This window comes from Balaenoptera musculus, chromosome 2 (genome assembly GCF_009873245.2).
Source record: "Balaenoptera musculus isolate JJ_BM4_2016_0621 chromosome 2, mBalMus1.pri.v3, whole genome shotgun sequence".
Classification (NCBI taxonomy): Eukaryota; Metazoa; Chordata; class Mammalia; order Artiodactyla; family Balaenopteridae; genus Balaenoptera; species Balaenoptera musculus.
This window is the reverse complement of record NC_045786.1, coordinates 8,928,700-8,948,546: the sequence shown is the minus strand read 5'-3', so window position 1 is coordinate 8,948,546 and position 19,847 is coordinate 8,928,700. Positions and strand designations below refer to the sequence as shown.

Below are 19,847 nucleotides of genomic sequence, written 5' to 3'. Positions count from 1 at the left end.
TGCTATAAACTTCCCTCTAAGAACTGCTTTTGCTACATTGCATAAGTTTCAGTATGTTGTGTTTCCATTTTCATTTGTCCTGAGGATTTTTTTAATTCTCTTTTGACTTCTCATTTGACCCATTGGTTGTTCAGTCACATGTTGTTTAATCTTCACATATTTGTGAGTTTCCCAGTTTTCTTCTTGTAACTGATTTGTAGTTTCATACCACTGCGGTCAGAAAAGATGCTTGATATGATTTCAATCTCAAATTTATTAAGACTTTCTGTGGCTCAACATATTATCTATCCTGGAGAATGTTCCATGTACAGTTGAGAAGACTGTATATTCTGTTGCTGTTTGATGGAATATTCTATAAATATCTCTTAAGTCCATCTGGTCTAAGGTGTCATTTAAGTCCAATGTTTCCTTATAGATTTTCTGTCTGGGTGATCTATCCACTGATGAAAGTGGGGTATTGAAGTCCTCTACTATTATTGTATTGCTGCCTATTTCTCCCTTTATGTCTGTTAATATCTGTTTTATATATTTAAGAACTCCTTGATATTCTTGATATTATTTTTAAAATGCCTTTGGATTCCTTAACATGAGTCAAACAATCAGAATATACTGGGTTCACTGGAATGTGTATAAACATGATATGTTTCCTGCCCTTAACAATATCACAGGTCTAACCAAAAAGACAATGTGGAACTACAGGAAAATTGAAACTTTTTGAAGGGTCACATAGGATAGGAGATCTGTCTTGGCAAAATGTTTTTGAAGGATATTGCCATTCATTCCAGAACCAAGTTGAGACTTGTCTTCTCTTGCTCTTGTCTTCTTTACCAGGTAGTGTTCATTTACTTTTTTTTTTTTTTTTTTTGGTTGCTAATATCTATTGTGTAGCTGCTGAGCTACAAAACCTATCACAGCAGTCATGCCAAAAGGTGAGGGTTTCTTTGGTCTGGCTTTTAGGAAGTTAGTAGAAAAAAATAATGTAAGACGTACTGGACCAAAACAGGAGCAAAAAGCACTGAAGCCAGGCAGAGGCCACTTACATCTAGTCCCCATATATAAGATTGCCACCCAGAAATATAGAGAGCAATGGTGCTCTCTTCTTGAGAAATCCTGAAATAATGCCACAACTGAGTTTTGTAGTGATTTCCTTCAGTCCCTCCTATTTTTAACCCAAATGGACAGGTTGAAACTGTTTCCTGAGGCTGTATCAAAACAGCTTTCCTCATGTCACAGAAATTTCCAGAAGTTTGAGATTTAGAAGTAGAATCTGTGATGGGGCAGTGGTATCAGAGCCCACTGCAGGAGCACAGGGGAGAGACTGGCATCCCATCAGCAACCACCTTCATCCTTGATAACACACCACACACCTTGTTTAGTTGTTGAACAGGTTACTCTAAATCAGCGGGAAATTCCACACACTATTAGATTATGCAATGATCCAATCAGTATCTGTTGAGAGCTGACGATATGGCCACCACTTTGCAGGGTACAGTGATGTGGGAAGGACAAAGACACCATGCTTCCTGTCCTTGTGTCATTTAAGGCCCAGCAATGTCTGGAGTAATACCTTTTTTGTAAAGAGTCAGAAACTTGGTTTTGGTGGATTTGACTATCAGAACGGGAGACAGTGCCCTTTGGATTTTTCTGCCCTCTGTTTTCTATATCTTGTGTTTTTGCATCAATTTGTCCTGCTAGGACTCCAACTCAGACCAGTTATTTAGTGCATGGGGCCAAGAATCCAGCAGTAGTCTACAAATTCACTACAATATCCATTTCTGTGGGTGAAGTAGGATAATCCACTAAGTCCCTACAGTTTGGTTCTGCTCTGTGATCTGTGGGTGCTCTATGAACTGAGAATTGAGTACTCACATTAGAAAAAAATAAATTTTAAATCCCAGTGAGGTTGTTCAAGTGTCTGGGTGGTCTGGGTCACATGTGTTCCAAATCCTGTTCTGAGCTATTCCACTGACTTATTGACATTGAACCACTGTGTCTTACATCCGCCTGGCCATTGTAAACCAAGGGGTCCTGGTCAAACGTGTGGTAAACATTCCACTGCAGAATCATGATGTCTCCCTAAGAGGAATGTTAACTTTGGTTTCCATTACTAATTGAGAAGAAAGAATAGCAGGTTAAAATGCTGGCTCCAGCATTTACTAGCTGTGTGACCATGAGAACTTGGGCAAGTTAATATAACCTCTCTGAACTATTGCTTTAGTTCATTATCAGTAAAATGGGGCTAATAATATTTACCTTGTAGTGTTGTAGTGGTTAAATGATAAAGTCCCCAGTAGAGTGTTGACATATACTGTGGGCAAGTGGTAGCTGCTCCATGAATGGTAGCTGTGAATGACTTAACGATCAGTGTTTTAGTGAAGTGAGGAGTCAGAGAGAAAGGGGACCAAGGGGAAGATTTCATATTATTATGGGATGCGAAGGAATTCCTGATAAGGCATGACAAGTGGGAGCCATTCCTGAAGGAAGCCATTGAATCTCTTTCTCATTAGATTCTTTAAAATAAGACAATATCCATCTGTTGAAAGAATTCACTACAGAGTGGATAACCCTCTGAGGTGTACGTTGGGTTCTGGGAAATGTCTGTTAACAGAGGAATTGCTGTTGAAATTTACCCATGAACCCAGCACCTGACCCTTGTTATAAGCTCATCCCTAATCCTTCCAGCTTGGTGATAGACCAGCTCATTGGCCTTCGGCAGTTTTGTTTTCAAGTTTGAGAGAAGCAGAGCTGACACTGAAGCAGCATTTATAGGTCCTTTTTTTAAAAAAAACAAAACAAAACAAGATTGCCATGGAAACTGAAGGCAAAATGACAAAACTCCAAGGGGGGGGCTTATCCTTTGTTAATTGCTTATGAAGATATGAGAAAGGAACAGAAAGTTCAGGCCTGGTAAAATGACTGATCTATTCCAGAGGAGGAAATGAAAGAATAGGTAACAACACCCTTGGGGAGGCCCCAGACAGCACTGTGGAAGCATTTGATTAGAGAGTTTCAGTTACATTGCCTCTCAGATTCATGCTGAGGTTAAAAAAAAAAAGCTTGAGTTACATTGACTACTATATGATTAAACTGAGACTCTCTGGGGAGGAAAGCAAAATGGTCAGCATACATGCTTCTTGGCTGGATTTTAAATCCCTTTTTAAAAATTACCTGTCATTTCTTCAAGGATTAAATAAGAAAGTAGAGTGTTTCCTAAGTGTCAGTGAATTCAAACACTTCAGATTTTTTTCTATCTCTCTATAAAAAAGACATAGCCCAGGTATTAAAAGCTAAGTATAGACTGCACAGCATTATAAAACATAAAGTACTCTTACTCTTTACAGCTTCCTTTAAAACTTAAACATGTATCAGAGAACAAAATGGGAAAAGAATCTGAAAAAGAATAGATAAGTATATGTAAAACTGAATCACTTTGCTATACACCTGAAACTAACACAACATTGTAAACCAACTATACGCCAATATAAAATAAAAATTTTTTAAATAAAAATAATAAAAAAACAGGTTTGATAGGTAAGATTTTTGACAAATAAAATGAAAATTTATAAAAATGAGTTTATTTTGTTTTATAATTAACAAAATGATCTTATAATGACAATTGTGCACTAAATCATTTGCTCAACCAAAAATAAATGGAGTGTTGATTTGAAGGATGTGATAGACTGTCACTTTGGTGGCCCTCAATGAACCATGCTTCTTTTTATCTGTACCCCTGTGAGTCCCTTCACACATTGATTCTGGTCTTGGCCACGTGACTAGCTTTGACCAATGGAACATTAGTGAAAGAAGTGAAAGACTGGTAAGTCCTTGTGCATTGGACCTTGTCTTCTTAGAATGCTTCTTCTTGGAACCCATCTACCACGCTATGAGAAAGCATAAGCAACCATATGGAGAAGCCCACCTGGAGGAGAATCGAGACCCCTAGCCAAGTCCAACTGGGCTCCCAGACTGTAGCCAGTACCAATTTCCATCCCTGTATGTGAGTCCATTTTAGATCTTCTAGACATCCCGTCTCCAAGCCAACAACATGTGAAGCCCAGTAACCTCCTGGTTAACCCACAGAGTTGTATGAGGTAATAATAAATTGTTAGAAGCCATTAAATTTGGGGTGGTGTGTTATGCTGCAGTAGATTAGCTAAAGCAGAAACTATTACCTCCAAGTGGGGTCCTGCCATCACATGTGGCATTGATTTTGAGTCTGGGAGAGGAATGCAGAAATTTGGAGGAATGATGAAGAGACTGTTTGTTGGAGGCTGAAAGGTAGTGAGGAATATCCTATTGGAAGCTGAAGGAAAGAGAACTTTCAGCTTCCAATAGGATATAGGCAGAAAAATTAGCAAAACTATTAGCAGTATTGGCAGAAAAACTAGCAAAACTATTAGCCTGTGGACATATGGGAAATAGAAAGGGTACCTCATGAACTTGTGGATCTGGCTAAGGAGATTTCTGGACAGAATGTTGAAGGTGCCATCTGGCTTCTTTTAGATGCCTATGGTAAAGTCCAGGAGGAGCCAGTTGAGGCAAAGAGGGGACTATTTAGATTTCAAGCAGAATTTAGAAGAACTAAAAAAGCACTAGAACTTGTGGGCTTGATAACAAAATTGCATTCAACCCTAGTCTCTCCAAGAAAAAATTTCTCAACGTAAGAAATGGCCTTGGTTTGCAGATGAAATACAGGGTGCTGTTAGTAAAATATGACCTCAGGGCCAACGTCTCTGTTAAGGCATCAGAAAGATTTAAGGAGTATCTCAATCATCCTCTCAGCTACACAAGAAGACGTCTAAGAATCTTAAAGGTGTTTTTCCATATCTTCCTGATTTGCAGCCCCAAACAGAAAAACACTTTATTTATTTATTTATTTACTTCTGCACTCTCTATTCTATTCCATTGGCTTATGTGTCTGTGTTTACACCAAAGCACACTTTACTGATTACTATAACTTTACAGTAAGTCTTGAAACCAGGTAATGTTAGTCTTCTAAATTTGGTCTTTATTTTTTAAGTTGGTTTGGCTAAGTTCTGTGCATTCCATATGAAATCTGGAATCTGCTTGTCAATTTCTATCAAAAAGTCCACTGAGATTTTGATTGAGATTGCATTAAATTTGTAGATTAGTTTGGTTAACATTGACACCTTAACAACATTGAGTCTCCTGACCTGTTAGCAAACTATGTGTGTCCATTTTTCACAGACTTCTTCCATTTCTCTCAGTAATATTTATAGTTTTCAGTGTATAGTCTTTTCAGCTTTATTCCTAAGTATTTTATATATTTTGATATTACTGTGAATGGTATTGCTTTTTAAATTTCAATTACCAAACGTTTGTTGTTATATATAGAATACAGTTGATTTTTGTATGTTGATCTTGTATTCCATACTTTGTTAAACTTGCTTATTAGTTCTAGTAGCGTTTTTTTGTGGATTGTATGGGATTTTCTATATAGATGATTATGTCAGCTGTAAATAAATAGAATTTATTTACTAAATGAGTTAAAACATTTCATAATATCACTGTCTTAGTCTGCTCAGGTAAATGGTTTATTAAACCTTTTTTTTTTGAGAGAGAAGATTTTTTTTTAATTTAATTTATTTATTTTTGGCTGTGTTGGGTCTTCGTTTCTGTGAGGGCTTTCTCTAGTTGCGGCAAGCGGGGGCCACTCTTCATCGCGGTGCGCGGGCCTCTCACTTTCGCGGCCTCTCTTGTTGCGGAGCACAGGCTCCAGACGCGCAGGCTCAGTAGTTGTGGCTCACGGGCCTAGCTGCTCCGCAGCATGTGGGATCTTCCCAGACCAGGGCTCGAACCCATGTCCCCTGCATTAGCAGGCAGATTCTCAACCACTGCGCCACCAGGGAAGCCCTAAACCATTTTTATTGAAGTATAGTTAATTTATAATGTTGTGTTAGTTCCAAGTGTAGAGCAAAGTGATTCAGTTATATATATATGTGTGTGTATATATACACACACACATATATATACACGTATATATGCAGATTCTTTTGCATTATGTTATTACAAAATATTGAATATAGTTCCCTGTGCTATATAGCAGGTCCTTGTTGGTTATCTATTTTATATATAGTAGTATGTATCTGTTAATCCCAAATTCCAAATTTATACCCTCGACTTTCCCTTTTGGTAACCATAAGTTTTCTCACTATGCCTGTGTGGACTCTGGAATCTGATGCTGGGGTTTGAATCCTTGCTCAGTCGCTTTCTAGCTCTGTGATCTTGGGTAAGTCAATTAACCTCTCTGTACCTAAGTACCTTATCTCTAAAATGAGGATGATACTAATACCTACTTTGAAGTATTGTTTGGAGAATTAATTAAGATAACATATGCAAAGTCCTTACAACAGTGCTTGACCTGTAGTATGCAATGTATAAGTGTTAGCAGTTGTTACTATTATAATTTGGCAATGCTTGCTTGCTCTAAAGTCGGCTTGCCAGGAGTATAAACCACTTCATATCCTCTCTCTTTTTTTCTAGCAAACCTGCAAAACACCTGCTAAATAACTGTTATGGACTGAATTGTGTCGCCCTCCCCCCACTCCCCACCCCTACCCCCGTCCCACCTCCTTCTCCCTGCCCGAATTCATATATTAAAGCCCTAACCCCCAATGAGGCTATATTTGGAGACAGGACCTTTAGAGAAGTAATTAAGGTTAAATGAGGTCACAAGGTTGGGTCTTAATCATCTTTATAAGGGAACACACCAGAGATTTCCCTCTCTCTCTACATGTACACAGAAAAAGGCCATGTGAGGACACAGTGGGAAGGCGGCCGTATAGGAGCCTGGAAGAGAGACCACACCAGAAAGCAATCCTGCTGGCAACTTGATCTTGGACTTCCAGCCTCTCACACTGTGGTATTTTGTTATGGCAGCCTGAGCAGACTAAGACAGTGATACTATGAAATGTTTTAACTCATATATTCCATGAGAGGCAAATAAGCAGTCCTGACATACAACGTCTGATGCCAACCTCGGGTACCATTTCCCCGTTGTGGGAGAGTCTGGCATCTACCATGGTTGGGGTGGGGGAGTGCTGAGGAGGGTCATCTACCATTGGGACTACTGCCCACTTGCTTCCCTCAATATAGCTGTTTTTCCTACAAAATTTGTTGAAGCCCCAGGCTGACTACTAGCTCTACAGGGGTTAGTTATTAACTGCGAGAGCTGTTACTCTTATTTCTTTCTTCTTTCAGGCCCATCACAGAGCCCACTGAGTCGCTGATCAGATTCTGGACTAGTGTGACCTCGTGTAGGCTGTAGCCTTCCATTCCCTCCCGAGCTGGGCAGCACTGGCTGGGGTCCTGGTCATTCCACTTGTTGGGATGCCCGAAGCCCTCCCGATCTGGGGGGCATGGGAGGTGAGGCCCAGCCTTGGAATGTTCTCTCCTGCTTCTCTGTCCTCTTTTCTCTTTACCTTTCCTTCCAGAATTCCCTAAGAGCTCTTTTCCCTTCAGTACAGAGAAGAATTCAGCTGGGTTCCAAGGCTTAAACTTGCAGACACCCTGGTTAATAAGATGTTTGCAGAACAAAGAGCCTGCCATTTTAAGGCAGTTTTGCTTGTAAATTTATTATAAATATATATAACATGTATGATATATGTATGATGGTATGTATATTATATGCATGATATTATGTATATGTGTGCTATATTGAATATATAAAATATACATATTTCTAAGTAATATCCTTTTTTTTCTTCTTCTTACTACATTAGGAACAATTAAAGCAAATTGGAGATAAAAGCAACCTCTGAGTTTAGAAATATAGAACTGTGAGTTTGGGTCTCCTCAGATTCACTCACTGACTTGTGAAAAGCTGTTTGAAATTTACGTCTGAATTTATTTCTCAGGTGTAGGGTGTTCAGAATCCGAAAGCAGCAATTATGTAAATCATGAAGTCAGGTGGCTGTAGGAAAATCAGAGCACTATGGTTTTGGCTTTTCAAATCTTTTATTAAGACTTTCCAAAGACCATCATTAAAAAATAAGCAGACAGACAGAGGAGGTCCAGAAAAGTTTATTAGATCACACTTAATTTCCTAGTTAAACCTCTGCGAAGGTAAAGTCAGATTTCTATATATTTGACTCTAAATGAACTACATAGAAAATGCAAAGACATATACAGAGTAATCGTGGCAATTGACAGCGCTCGTTTTAAGGAGGCCGCGGGTCTGCAACAGGCTTTGCGCCTGCAAAGCTCTGACTCAGTTTGTCATCGGGGCGCAGGCAGAGGGCTGGGCCGCCGCTCCCAGCACTGGCTTTCTCGAGTGCTGCCCCGGAACACCGCGCCCCGCGCCTCCCCCCCCGGGGCGACGCATCCAGCGCCGCGCGTCTGCCGAGCATCGCGAGCCCTCCACCCCCGGCCGGCGTCCCGGCTCCGCCCCTCCCGCCGCGGCCCACGCCCCAGCCCCGGGGGGCAGGAGGAGGCGGCGGCCCGTCCTCCCCGCGCAGCTTTGGGGCGTCACGGGCTGGGACGGGCCGGGTGAGCCTGGCGGCGGAGAGAGCGGCGCGCCGAGCTGAGCGCCCAGGGCTGCGCTTCTCCGGCCGGCGGGGCGGCGCTGTGGGCCGGACGCTCCGGGCTCCCCGACGCCGCCGGCGGCCCAGCTCCGCCCCGGGCCTCCCCGCCCCGCGCCCGGGTAGTGCGCCCCGGGCGCAGCGCCCACCCGGCCGGTCCCAGCCGGCACGCTGCCCTCGCCGCTGCTTGCCGCGCTCGGCCTGGCCGAGCGGCTCGGGGCCGCCTGCGGTTGCCAGCTACCCTCGGAGTGGAGACCTCTGAGCGAGGGCTGCGGCGCCGAGCTGGCCGAGACCATCTCGTACGCCAAGGTGCTGGCGCTGCACCAGGAGGTGCACGGCCTATACAGCTCCTGCCCTGGCAGTACGAGGCCGGCGAGGCGGGGCGCCTGTACCGGGCCGAGATCAAGATGCTGTGGACCAGGCGTGGGGCAGCGTGCTCGAGGTGCCCGCGGGCTCCAGGGTCCACCTCCGCGGCCTAGGCTACTTCTCCCGTCACTCCCGCACCGTGGTCCAGGATTACGCCTGTTTCTTCTTCCTCAGGTGAGCCTGTCACTTCCCGCCCACACCACCCCCTCGGCCCATTTGCGTGACCAACTGAGGTCGCCTTTATCCGGAGCCGGATCGGGCACTCGCAGGGAATCCTGTCCGTGCGATGTTAGATGATGCCTTGGGCTCCTTCCCGGTCTCTTCGTTCTTTCCTGCTCCTCCTGTCGTGTCTACAACATCCTGGGTACCTCTGGCCAAGACTGTTGGAAAAACAGGGAGGATTCCTGTGCTTTAAGGACAGAAGAGTTTCAGGCAAAAGCTCCAGGTGGTTTCCAGCAACAAGTAGCCAGCCTATTCCAGATAGCAAAGGTTTATGCGGGGGGCTCCGGGGGGAGACCCTGGTCGCAGTGCTTTGAGGAATATAAAGGTAAATCAGGCAGGACCCTCTCTGATTGAGTTCATGAAAGTTGGTCTGTGGTCCAGATGAAATGCTTTTGCGTAAGAATTCAGGCGACGGGTTTGACTAAGGTTTGAAATAACAGCAGGTGGAACCCTAATTGAGGTGGAATCCTAGTATACTTGGAACTCTATGTTTTAAACTGGATTTGGTGGGAGTAGTTTGGGATGGGTGGTGGTCAAACCAAAGCAGAATCCCTTTGAAATCAGACTTGTTGTTGGAATTCTGGCTCCAATCTTCCTGTGAGTTTGAGCAAGTTACTGACCTTGTCCAGAATCTCAATAGCCTCACCTTCATAATGTGAGAAACAAGGTTGCTTGAGACTAAAACCCAGTCACTCACACAAAACACCTGGTGCAGGTTAGATGCGGACCAGTCACTATTCTGCACACCTGCTTAAATGCCAAGATGGCGCTGGTGTGGAATGCAGCCCAGCTGTCCTCCCGTTTCGCTCGCGTTCGCTCCCATCAGCTGCCGGCAGATCTCAATGCCAGGCTCTTCCAAACAGATTTATGGAGGAGGGGCGGGGGGTGGGGTGCTAGGCGGGGTCAGGGCCTTGGGGGTCACAGGGCTTTGAAGAATATAGAAGTGAATTAGGCAGGAGGCCCTGTCTGATTGGAGACTTCTGGAATCTTGGGCAGTTCCGTGGAAGTTGGTCTGGTCTGTGGTCAAGATGAAACACATGTGGATAAGAATTTAGGCAATGGGTTTGACTGAAGTTCAAAGTAAAAAAACAGCAGGTGGAACCCTCAATGCATTGGTTGTCTCCAGTTGAAGGAGGAGACTGAGAGGAACCTCAAAATGGAATCGAATGCATCTATCGAGATAGCGATTGAATCTACAGCTGTGATGGGCGATAGATCCAGTCTTCCCAGTCTGTAGAGTAGGATTAAAGATATTTGGAATGACCATGACCTTGGTCTGCAGACTCACTTTTAGCTCTTTAGATTTCATGTCACTGAGAAAGAAAAGAGTGAGTTCTGCAGAGGGCTGTCCGTAAGCTCATGGCAACATGTTTTCCATGTTGAAGCCGGAATATCTAAGATTAGAACACGTGGCGTGCTTTGTGTTGGCTTGGGTGGCTTAGCTAGATTCAGTTGAATTTTTTTTTAATTGCTGGACAAGTACAGTTTCTAAGTAAACTCGTCAAGGAGTCAGACAGTACCTTCTTGATACAGAGAAACTTAAACTAGATTTTTCATGTCTTTATTTAAGGAAAACACTGGGGACCCAGCTACAAAACTAATGAAACTTCATTTTCCAAAGAAAAAAACCAGAGTACTTGAGAAGGCGTTATTTTCTTTTCCGATTTTATCATGAAATACTGTTTTGTCCACTGGTTCTGTGGTGGTCAGCCAACTCTTTCATCTTCTCTCTGACATGTTTATAAAACGTTAGGGGAGAAATACAGAGTCAAATGGTAGTCTGATAGATTTCTATTTCACAGAGTTATGTTGCCCTGATGTGTGTTAACAGCTGCATACAAAGCATTCCTCCTCTGTTATTCTGGGACCCATTGAGAAGAGAACAGATTCTGGTCAGCGTCACAGGAGAAGGTGGCACTGGAGACTCCCTGGTGAGCCCCACATGCCCCCCATGGGCTGGAGAGTAACTCGTATCTCTCCTTTTTCTTTTCTTGACTTCTTCATCTTGACAACAGGCATTTTCTGCGAGGCTCAATAGAAATGTTAACTAACTTTTATACTACAGTTACTCTGGCCAGAGACTTTTTTTGTATAATGCAATCCTTACATCACCATCAAAAAGTAAGGTGCTTTTGTCATCCTCTTTTTATAGATTGTAATACTGAAGCTTAGAGAATTTAAGAAATTCGTTTCCTGTCAGACAGAAGTAGTAGTGGTAGGACTTGAACCCAGGTCATTGCAACTGGCCTCCCTTTCACCAAGAAACAAGGAACACACTGTCTGTGAGAAGGAAGGCCACCTGGGAGATAACACAGATAGACAAACGCAGACACATGCACACACACACACACACACCCCCGCCCCCAAACTCACCTTTTTCAAAAGCTTAAGAATAGACTCATGAAGTAGGAGGCAGAGAAACAATTAGAAATAATGAGAGCCGATGGAGACTGTCGCAGTCTTCTGTTGACTCAAGATTCAAGATGGCGCACCCCATGGCTGTCCAATCTACAGCTCTGCTTTCTTCCTCTTTCTTGTTAGGATGGATGAAAATTATAACCTCTTGCCTCATGGAGTCAATTTCCAACATGCCATCTTTCCAGACACTCAAGAGAACAGAAGGATGTTTTCCAGTTTTTGAACTGTTTCCAGTGGCAGCAATGGTGACTTTTTCCAGTGACCAGGAGATCCAAGAAGACAATTGGTAAGAATTGGTACCCTCTGCCAGAGCAAAATAATAGAATAGCTACATTTTGACCCAGAGAGTCAAGAGTGCTCTTCCAGAAGCTCAGACCAAAGAGTATTTTCCTCTGTGCCCCCAACCCCCACTCCCAGCAGTTAACAAACACTGCTCATAAACTGTCGACTCCTGAGGCTTTACTGTTGGGCGTGGAGTTCCTCACAAAGTCAGGGAACAAGATGGGATGAAGGTTGGCACACTGTGCCTCAATTGCCTGTTCTGTAAAATGGAAACAATAGTAGCATCTACGCTATAGGGCTGATGCCATAGGATTTAACTCTGTAGGAAATGTACATATGTAAAGCCCTTAGCATAGCGCTTGACAGAGAAAGTACTCAATACATGTGAGCTGTTATGACTACTACCGTTATTATATTATTATTATAATTGATAGCATAGGGCTACTCTTATTATTATTGATAGCATAGGACTCTGAGGAATTTTCTAAAAGGAAAGAAAAGTCCTCAAGAAAATGAAATGAAAGAATTGTAGTAGCTAACACTTCTGTGATTCTTATCTATAGCTATTAAGACGTAGAGGTACAGGGTGACCGAGGTAGTTGTGGAACGTAAGGGTCAGGATGATTTGGGGCATGAAAATATAAAAGGGGTATTCCAATCTGAGGCATTAGCCAGAGTTGTGGGGACATATTGAGGATTGTCACTTTCCCAAAGCAGTGGCATTGACACAGTTGAGCTGGGATGATTGTGGGACCAGGTCGGAGAGGTGGTGGCCCATGGCTCCCAGTCTCCCATCTGAGATGTTTTTAGGACCACATGACAGACTACTGGAGAGAGTTCTGATGTGGGTGTCCCCCAGGACAAGGACTTTTTTTGTGGGTTAATGAACCAATTTGCACATGTTAGGTGGCTTCCTTCTTTCCACCCATCTGTGCTGGCCTTGTGAAGAGTGTCTTTCTCTCGTCTGGTGGGTTGGCCTAGAGGGACGGCCTTGTTCTTCCAAACCTCCTTATCTTCTGCCCTGGGCTCCCTGGCACCTGGAGGCCTTCTTCATGTTCTTTGCACAGAACCTGTTCTCACGATGGGCAGGGGCGTCCAACTAAGGAAAAATGTTGATTCTTGCTTCCTAGACATTATCAAGGGTCCCTTCCTCAGGCCTACCCTACTGACAGATCTAGACTCCTCTGACCCCTCCTCCATGGTTTGCCAGAATTTTCTGAACTCTTGCTCCCAGCGTGGTTCCAAGCACCTGTTTGTTTTTCTGCTCTTAATCTGTACTGGTACCCACTCCACATTGAACTGGACCTACCAGGTGTCAGCCTGAGTATCCCCGGCTTGAGTCAGACCTTCGCATGTTCCAAATGAAATCTTTTTAGTCTCTGTCCTTTGGTTCTCCATTTTTATGGGAGTTTGCTTATTTTACTAAATCTTTGGTAACAGTAGATTTGTATCAAAAGATCAGATGTTGTTCCAAAAACACCTTATAGTTTAGCCCCCAAACTCTTTAGGTACATCACTAGCCCTATGGTCACACAATGAAGCTATTAATATTTCCCTGGAATTAGATATTCCATCATTAGAAAAAAATAGAACAACAGGACCATGGAGAATTGTTTCAAGGTGAAGGCAGTCCTATTTCAGGTGGTCAGATGTTGATCCTGGGGAGAATCTCTTTTCCCTTTCATCACCCTGGTCTCTTACATAACAAGGGGTGGGTGTGTGCATTGCCCGGAGAGTCAAAAGCTTTGGGGGAGGAAAATTAATTCTTACAGATTGCTGAGCTGCTGTGTAGCTGAATTTACACGTTGGAACTGATGGACCTTGCACTTTTCAACACCTTAGCTCCTTCCATTTTTATCCCCTGTCCTCTTTGAAAGGTACCACATCAGACCTAAGTTAGCTTGTTAGTTTCAGAATTTAAATTTAAACTAAAAATAAATTGGCTTTTTGGTAAATTTTAGCATTTACATTTTATGATACTCCTTGAGAAATTTTTACTTCCTCTGCAGTGAGTAAAGTACTTGTAAATTGAAGATCTCAGAGTTAGATGAAGAATTGACAATTACTTGCTCTCTTCTTCCAAAAAAACCACGAAAACTTCTCTGCCTTTTCCTTTTGAAGGTGAGCATCTTATTTTCTCTCCTACCCAGAATAAATGCATCACGTTACATCAGAAACAGTCTGTTTGTCCTGTGGTGGTGGGTCCTCAGTCTTAGGAGGGATCAGAGGGGCTGTTCAGGTCCCCTTTTGTTTAAAAGTTTATTTTACTGAAGTCTAGTTGATTTACAATATTGTGCTGTTTTCTGTATAGTAAAGTGATTTTGTTATACATATATATACATTCTTTTTCAGTCTTTTCCATTATGGTTTATCACAGGATATTGAATACAGTTTCCTGTGCTATCCAGAAGGACCTTGTTGTTTATCCATCCTATAGATAATAGTTTGCATCTGCTAATCCTAAACTCCCAACCCACCCCCCTCCCCCCCTCCCCCTCCCCCCCTTGACAACCACAAGTCTGTTCTCTATGTCTGTGAGTCTGTTTAGTAGATAAATTCATTTGTGTCATATTTCAGATTCCACATATAAGTGATATCATATGGTATTTGTCTCTGTCTGACTTGCTTCACTTAGTATGATCATCTCTAGGTCCATCCATGTTGCCGCAAGCAGCATTATTTCATTCTTTTTTATGGCTGAGTAGTATTCCATTGTATGTATGTACCACATCTTCTTTATCCATTCATCTGTCGATGGGCATTTAGGTTGTTTCCATGTCTTGCCTATGGTGAAGAGCGCTGCTGTGAACGTAGGGGCATGTATATCTTTTTTGTTTTTGCTGCTGCTGTTGTTGTGTTTGGCTGCACCGCGCAACCTGTGGGATCTCAGTTCCCTGACCAGGGGTCAAACCCCTGCCCCCTGCAGTGGTAGCGTGGAATCTTAACCACTGGACCACCAGGGAAATCCTAGGAGCATATGTATCTTTTTGAATCAGAGTTTTGTCTGGATATATGCCCAGGAGTGGGATTGCTGGATCATATGGCAACTTTATTTTTAGTTTTTTGAGGAACCTCCATACTGTTTTCCAAGTTACATTCCCACCAACAGGAGGGAGGGTAGGAGGGTTCCCTTTTCTCCACACCCTCTCCAGCATTTGTTGTTTGTAGACCTAATGATGGCCATTCTGCAGGTCAGCTTTTTGTTCCAGTTAGACGTTTGCTAATGAGAACGCGTGACTCTTCCGCATGCTCTGGGGCCTGTATGAATGGCCCTGGGCGTTGCGCGTTACACGGCTTCGCTGTGTTCCATGCTGTATCCTGGAGGACGACAAATCCTGGAGGAGCACTGCCGAACTCCTGTCCTTTCCACCGCTGCTGCTGCTGTCTAGTCCCCCAGTCAGCCTGGTCGGTGCATCTAGGCCCTGCTTGTGAAGGGCGCATTTCATTCTTTTCCCTCATAGTTCTCACTCTCTCAGCATCACGTGAATCTGGGACTGCAGTGTCAATCCGGAGGTTAGGAAATGGAACCAGAGGACGATCTTACGTAGGGAAGCGTTTCATGATGCACACCCAGGGTGACATGCAGCTCCGTCCTCAGCAGGCAAATAAATCCTCCCATTCTCTAGTTCCATCCTCAGGCGTCCCACCCGCGCCTCAGTCAGTGGAAACACAGTCTGGCTTTCAGAAGTTGCCGGGAAGTCAGCATCATCGTTACTAAGTAGTCAGCGTCCCTCTGGTGCAGTATCGTGGTGTTAATGGGACCGCAGGGGATGTCTGTGGCGGGTTAGAGCATCCATCCCATTTACTGGCAGGGTTCTCTCCACACCAGCCAAGAACGTTTTCCTTCCTCTTTTCTTCTCTGCTGGGTGAGTGTAACACAAAACAGAAGTTGGCTGTTTTCCCCTCTCTGCAAGTCCTGTCCCCTAGGACCAAAACCCACACTGACCCACACTGACATCGGTCTGTCCTAGAATGTCATGGAGTTGAAACAAAGTCTGTGAAAGACCTGCTGCCATTTTTCTTTTCCTTTTTTGGAATCCGGAAGGGTGGTGGGGAAGTTGTCGTCCTCCGAACTGCATGGGAAGGAACGTCGACTTCTCGTCAGAAGATCGAAATTGACTCTGACATTTCCAGAGGCGTGACCTTGGGCAGGACCCTTTATTTCTCACAACTTCAGTTTTCTCATCTATAAAATGGGGCTAAAAACATGTAAACTGTCTCAGGTTGTTGTAAGGACCTAGTTAGAGAGTATGTTTGAAAGCACTTAGTAAACTATAAAAAGTGATGCAAGGGTTTATGACTGTGAATTGATAATTAGAGAGTATGGCTTTAAATGTTAAAGAATATGTAGCTTTTGAAAAGCTGCTTGCTTCTCCCCAGGGCGGTGGCAGAGTGGTGGCAGCAGTGATGACGGGGGTGTGTGTTAGAGGTGGGAACGGTGACGGGGAAGCTGTCACGTGTGCTGTAATACATTCAACAGTTTATTGGGCTCTGGCCAGGGAGCACTTCTTTAAAAGTTCATCTCTTCAGTTATAAACATATAACACATTAAGGTGGGTTCCCTAATCTAAGTATAAAATGATAGTCAGAGTTTTTTCCCCCACCTCTGACACCCATCTACCCAGTTAGTTACACCTACCCTCTAAACAAGTAGCCACTGTTAAGTTTCTCAAACATTCAATGAGTATTTTCACCCAACAAGTAATTCAAATGTGATTTACTGTTGTCTTTGACACCAGTGGCACTTCACTATGCACTATGCGCTTTGCTATGCCCTGCTTTATTCACAAGTAGAGCTTGAAGACCTTTCCATATCAGTGCATGTAAATTGCTCTAAATAGTATTCCATTGTATGAATGTCTCACCATATATTTAATCAAGTCCCCTGTTGATGGGTAGTTACGTTGTTTCCAATCCATTGCTATTACTAAAGAGTGCAGACATGTATGACATTATACATACCTCATTTTGTGGGATTGTTGATTCCAATCTTTAGCAGATATTTATTGAGTGTGTACCTTGAGGCAGCTACTGTGTTAGATACTAGAGTTTCAGTGTTGGGCAAAATACAAAGTCCCTGATCATGGAGTTTATAGTCCTAGTGTTGGTGGTTGACACGATCAAAAGACCACATTAATGACTTTATAATTTTATTTTTTAATTAATTTTTATTCGAGTATAGTTGATTTACAATGTTAGTTTCTGCTGTGCAGCAAAGTGAATCAATTATACATATACATATATCCACTCTTTTTTAGATTCTTTTCCCATATAGGTCATTACAGAGTATTGAGTAGAGTTCTCTGTGCTATACAGTAGGTCCTTAATAGTATAATTTTAAGTGGAAATAAATACTCCAAGGAAAAGAAAGGAAATCAGGAAGTCTGATGTAAACTTCGGGGTAAAGAAAACGTTTTCTGCTGAATTGATTCTGGGACTAAAATCTGATGGAAGAGAGGTATCCTAGTTAATATTGGGGTAATGGGGTCATGAGAGCAATCCAGAGAAGGAGAAGAATCTGTGCAAAGGCCCTGTGGTAGCAGGGTCCATGGTACCTTTGAGGGAATCAAAGAAAGCCCCTGTGGCTGGAGGAAAGGGAGTGAGTGAGAAGAATGAGGCCAGAGCACAAGGTGGGGCCAGACCATGCAGGGGTTGATAGATCCTGGTGAGGATTTGGGCTTTGTTCTAACAGTAATGGGAAAGCTTTGATGTTTGGAAAGCAAAGGGTGATGGGACCAAATTCACATTTATAGGAAAACAAAGTGACAGGAGTGAGGAACTGGATTGGAGGGGATCCGGGTGATATAGTAATAAGTAGTGGTGGTTAGAAAGCTACCAGGTAGATGTTGGACTAGGACGGAGGCAGGGGGCATGGAGCGATGTAAGCAAATTTGAGAGATATTTAGGAAATTAAATCAGTAGATGTTAATGACAGGTTGAATTTGGGTGGTAAAGGAGGTGGAAGGGTCAAAGATAAGTCCTGTGTTCCTGGCTGACGGCATGCCAGGACCAACACTGATAAATGGGAATAGGACAGGTTTGGTAGGAAATTCATGAGTCCAGTATTGGACATCTTGAGTTGAGGTGCCCTTGAGCCGTCCAGGTGAGATCTTGACTAGGTGGTTGGATCTATAACTTTGCAGCTTTGAGAAGAGCTCTGCGTAGAACATACATCTTTGGGTCTGAGCCATAACCAGGTGTCAGCTGAAATGGGAAATGGGTGACATTTCCAAGGGAGAGGGCTTAGAGTAAAGAGTAGAAGCCCTAAGGTAGGACCGAGTGGTGTAGAACGCTAACACTGGTGGAGAAGGAGCAGTCAGACAGATACGAGGAAAACTAGGAGTCAGTGGCACAGAATAGCTCTGAAAGGATGAGTGATCAACAGAACTAAAAGCTGTTGAGAAGTCAAGATGAGGACTAAAAAGTAACCAGTCGACTTTGGCAGAGATGAGGACAGTTCCATGGAGTGAGGGAGTAGAGTCTAGGCTGTGGAGGTGGGAGGAGGGAGTGGGACAAGAGGATATGGAGATGGTGGGGGTGGACAACTTCTTCAGGACGTTTGGCTGTGGAGGGTTGAATACAGATGAGGCTGCAGGTACAGGGTGCAGAACGGTTGAGGGAGGGGGTTTTGTTGTATTTAAAGATGGCAGCCATCTGGTCAAGCCATCTTGGTCCCTGTTTTCCTACTTATCAGATGCTGTCTTCCCAAGTAGACTAAACTACTCAAGGGCAGGGATATCTATTTTATTCACTGTTGTATATTGTTGTGCATTTTTATGGTGTCTTACACATTTATTGAATAAATTATCTCTCATCCAGAGAGCTCTGAGGCCTTAGGAAGCAGAGGTCTTCTCTCTCTCTCCCTCTCTATTTCTATTTTGTAAATTAATATTTAAAATCCACATACGGTAAAAAATTTTTTAATATTTATTTATTTATATTTATTTTGGCTGCGTTGGGCCTTCGTTGCTGCGTGGGCTTTCTCTAGCTGCTGCGAGCGGGAGCTACTCTTTGTTGCGTTGTGTGGGCTTCTCATTGCAGTGGCTTCTCTTGTTGCAGAGCACGGGCTCTAGGTGCGCGGACTTCAGTAGTTGCAGCACGTGGGCTCAGTAGTTGTGGCTCTCGGGCTCTAGAGCACAGACTCAGTAGTTGTGGCGCACAGGCTTAGTTTGCTCCGTGGCATGTGGGATCTTTCTGGACCAGGGATTGAACCCGTGTCCCCTGCGTTGGCAGGTGGATTCTTAACCACTGTGCCACCAGGGAAGTCCGCATACAGTAAAATTTGCTTTTTTCGCGTATAGTTATAAGTTTTGGCAAATACACATGGTTGTATAATCACAACTACAGCCACAATATAGAAAAGTTCCATCATTGCTAAAACCCTCCCCTGTGCTGTCACTATATAGCCAGACCCTTCCCCAACCTCAACTCCTGGGAACCACTGATTGGGAACCTCAGCGTGGACTGTCATCCATAATGACTGTACCAATTTACATTCCCACCAACAGTGTACAAGGGTTCCCTTTTCTCCATATCCTCAATAACACATCTTATCTTTCAAGTTTTGGATAATAGTTTGGATAATAGTTTTGGAGAAATGTCTGTTCGGGTCCTTTGCCCATTTTAAAATCAGGTTTTGTTGTTTTGCTATTTACTTGCATGAATTCCTTATATATTTTGGACGAGATAGATGGCTTTCAAATATTTTCCCCCTATCCATATGTTGCCCTTTCATTTTAATTGATTGTTTCCTTTGCTGTACAGAAGCTGTTTATTTATTTATTTTTTAAACATCTTTATTGAAGTATAATTGCTTTACAATGGTGTGTTAGTTTCTGCTTTATAACAAAGTGAATCAGTTATACATATACATATGTTCCCATATCTCTTCCCTCTTGCATCTCCCTCCCTCCCACCCTCCCCATCCCACCCCTCTAGGTGGTCACAAAGCACCGAGCTGATCTCCCTGTGCTATGCGGCTGCTTCCCACTAGCTATCTATTTTACATTTGGTAGTGTA

General features: G+C 43.4%; 1 pseudogene; it reads left to right on the top strand.

Annotated features, from left to right (window-relative positions):
• Positions 1-15,970, top strand: part of LOC118891338 — a 38,275-nt pseudogene extending 22,305 nt beyond the window's left edge.
• The last annotated feature ends 3,877 nt before the right edge of the window (positions 15,971-19,847 follow it).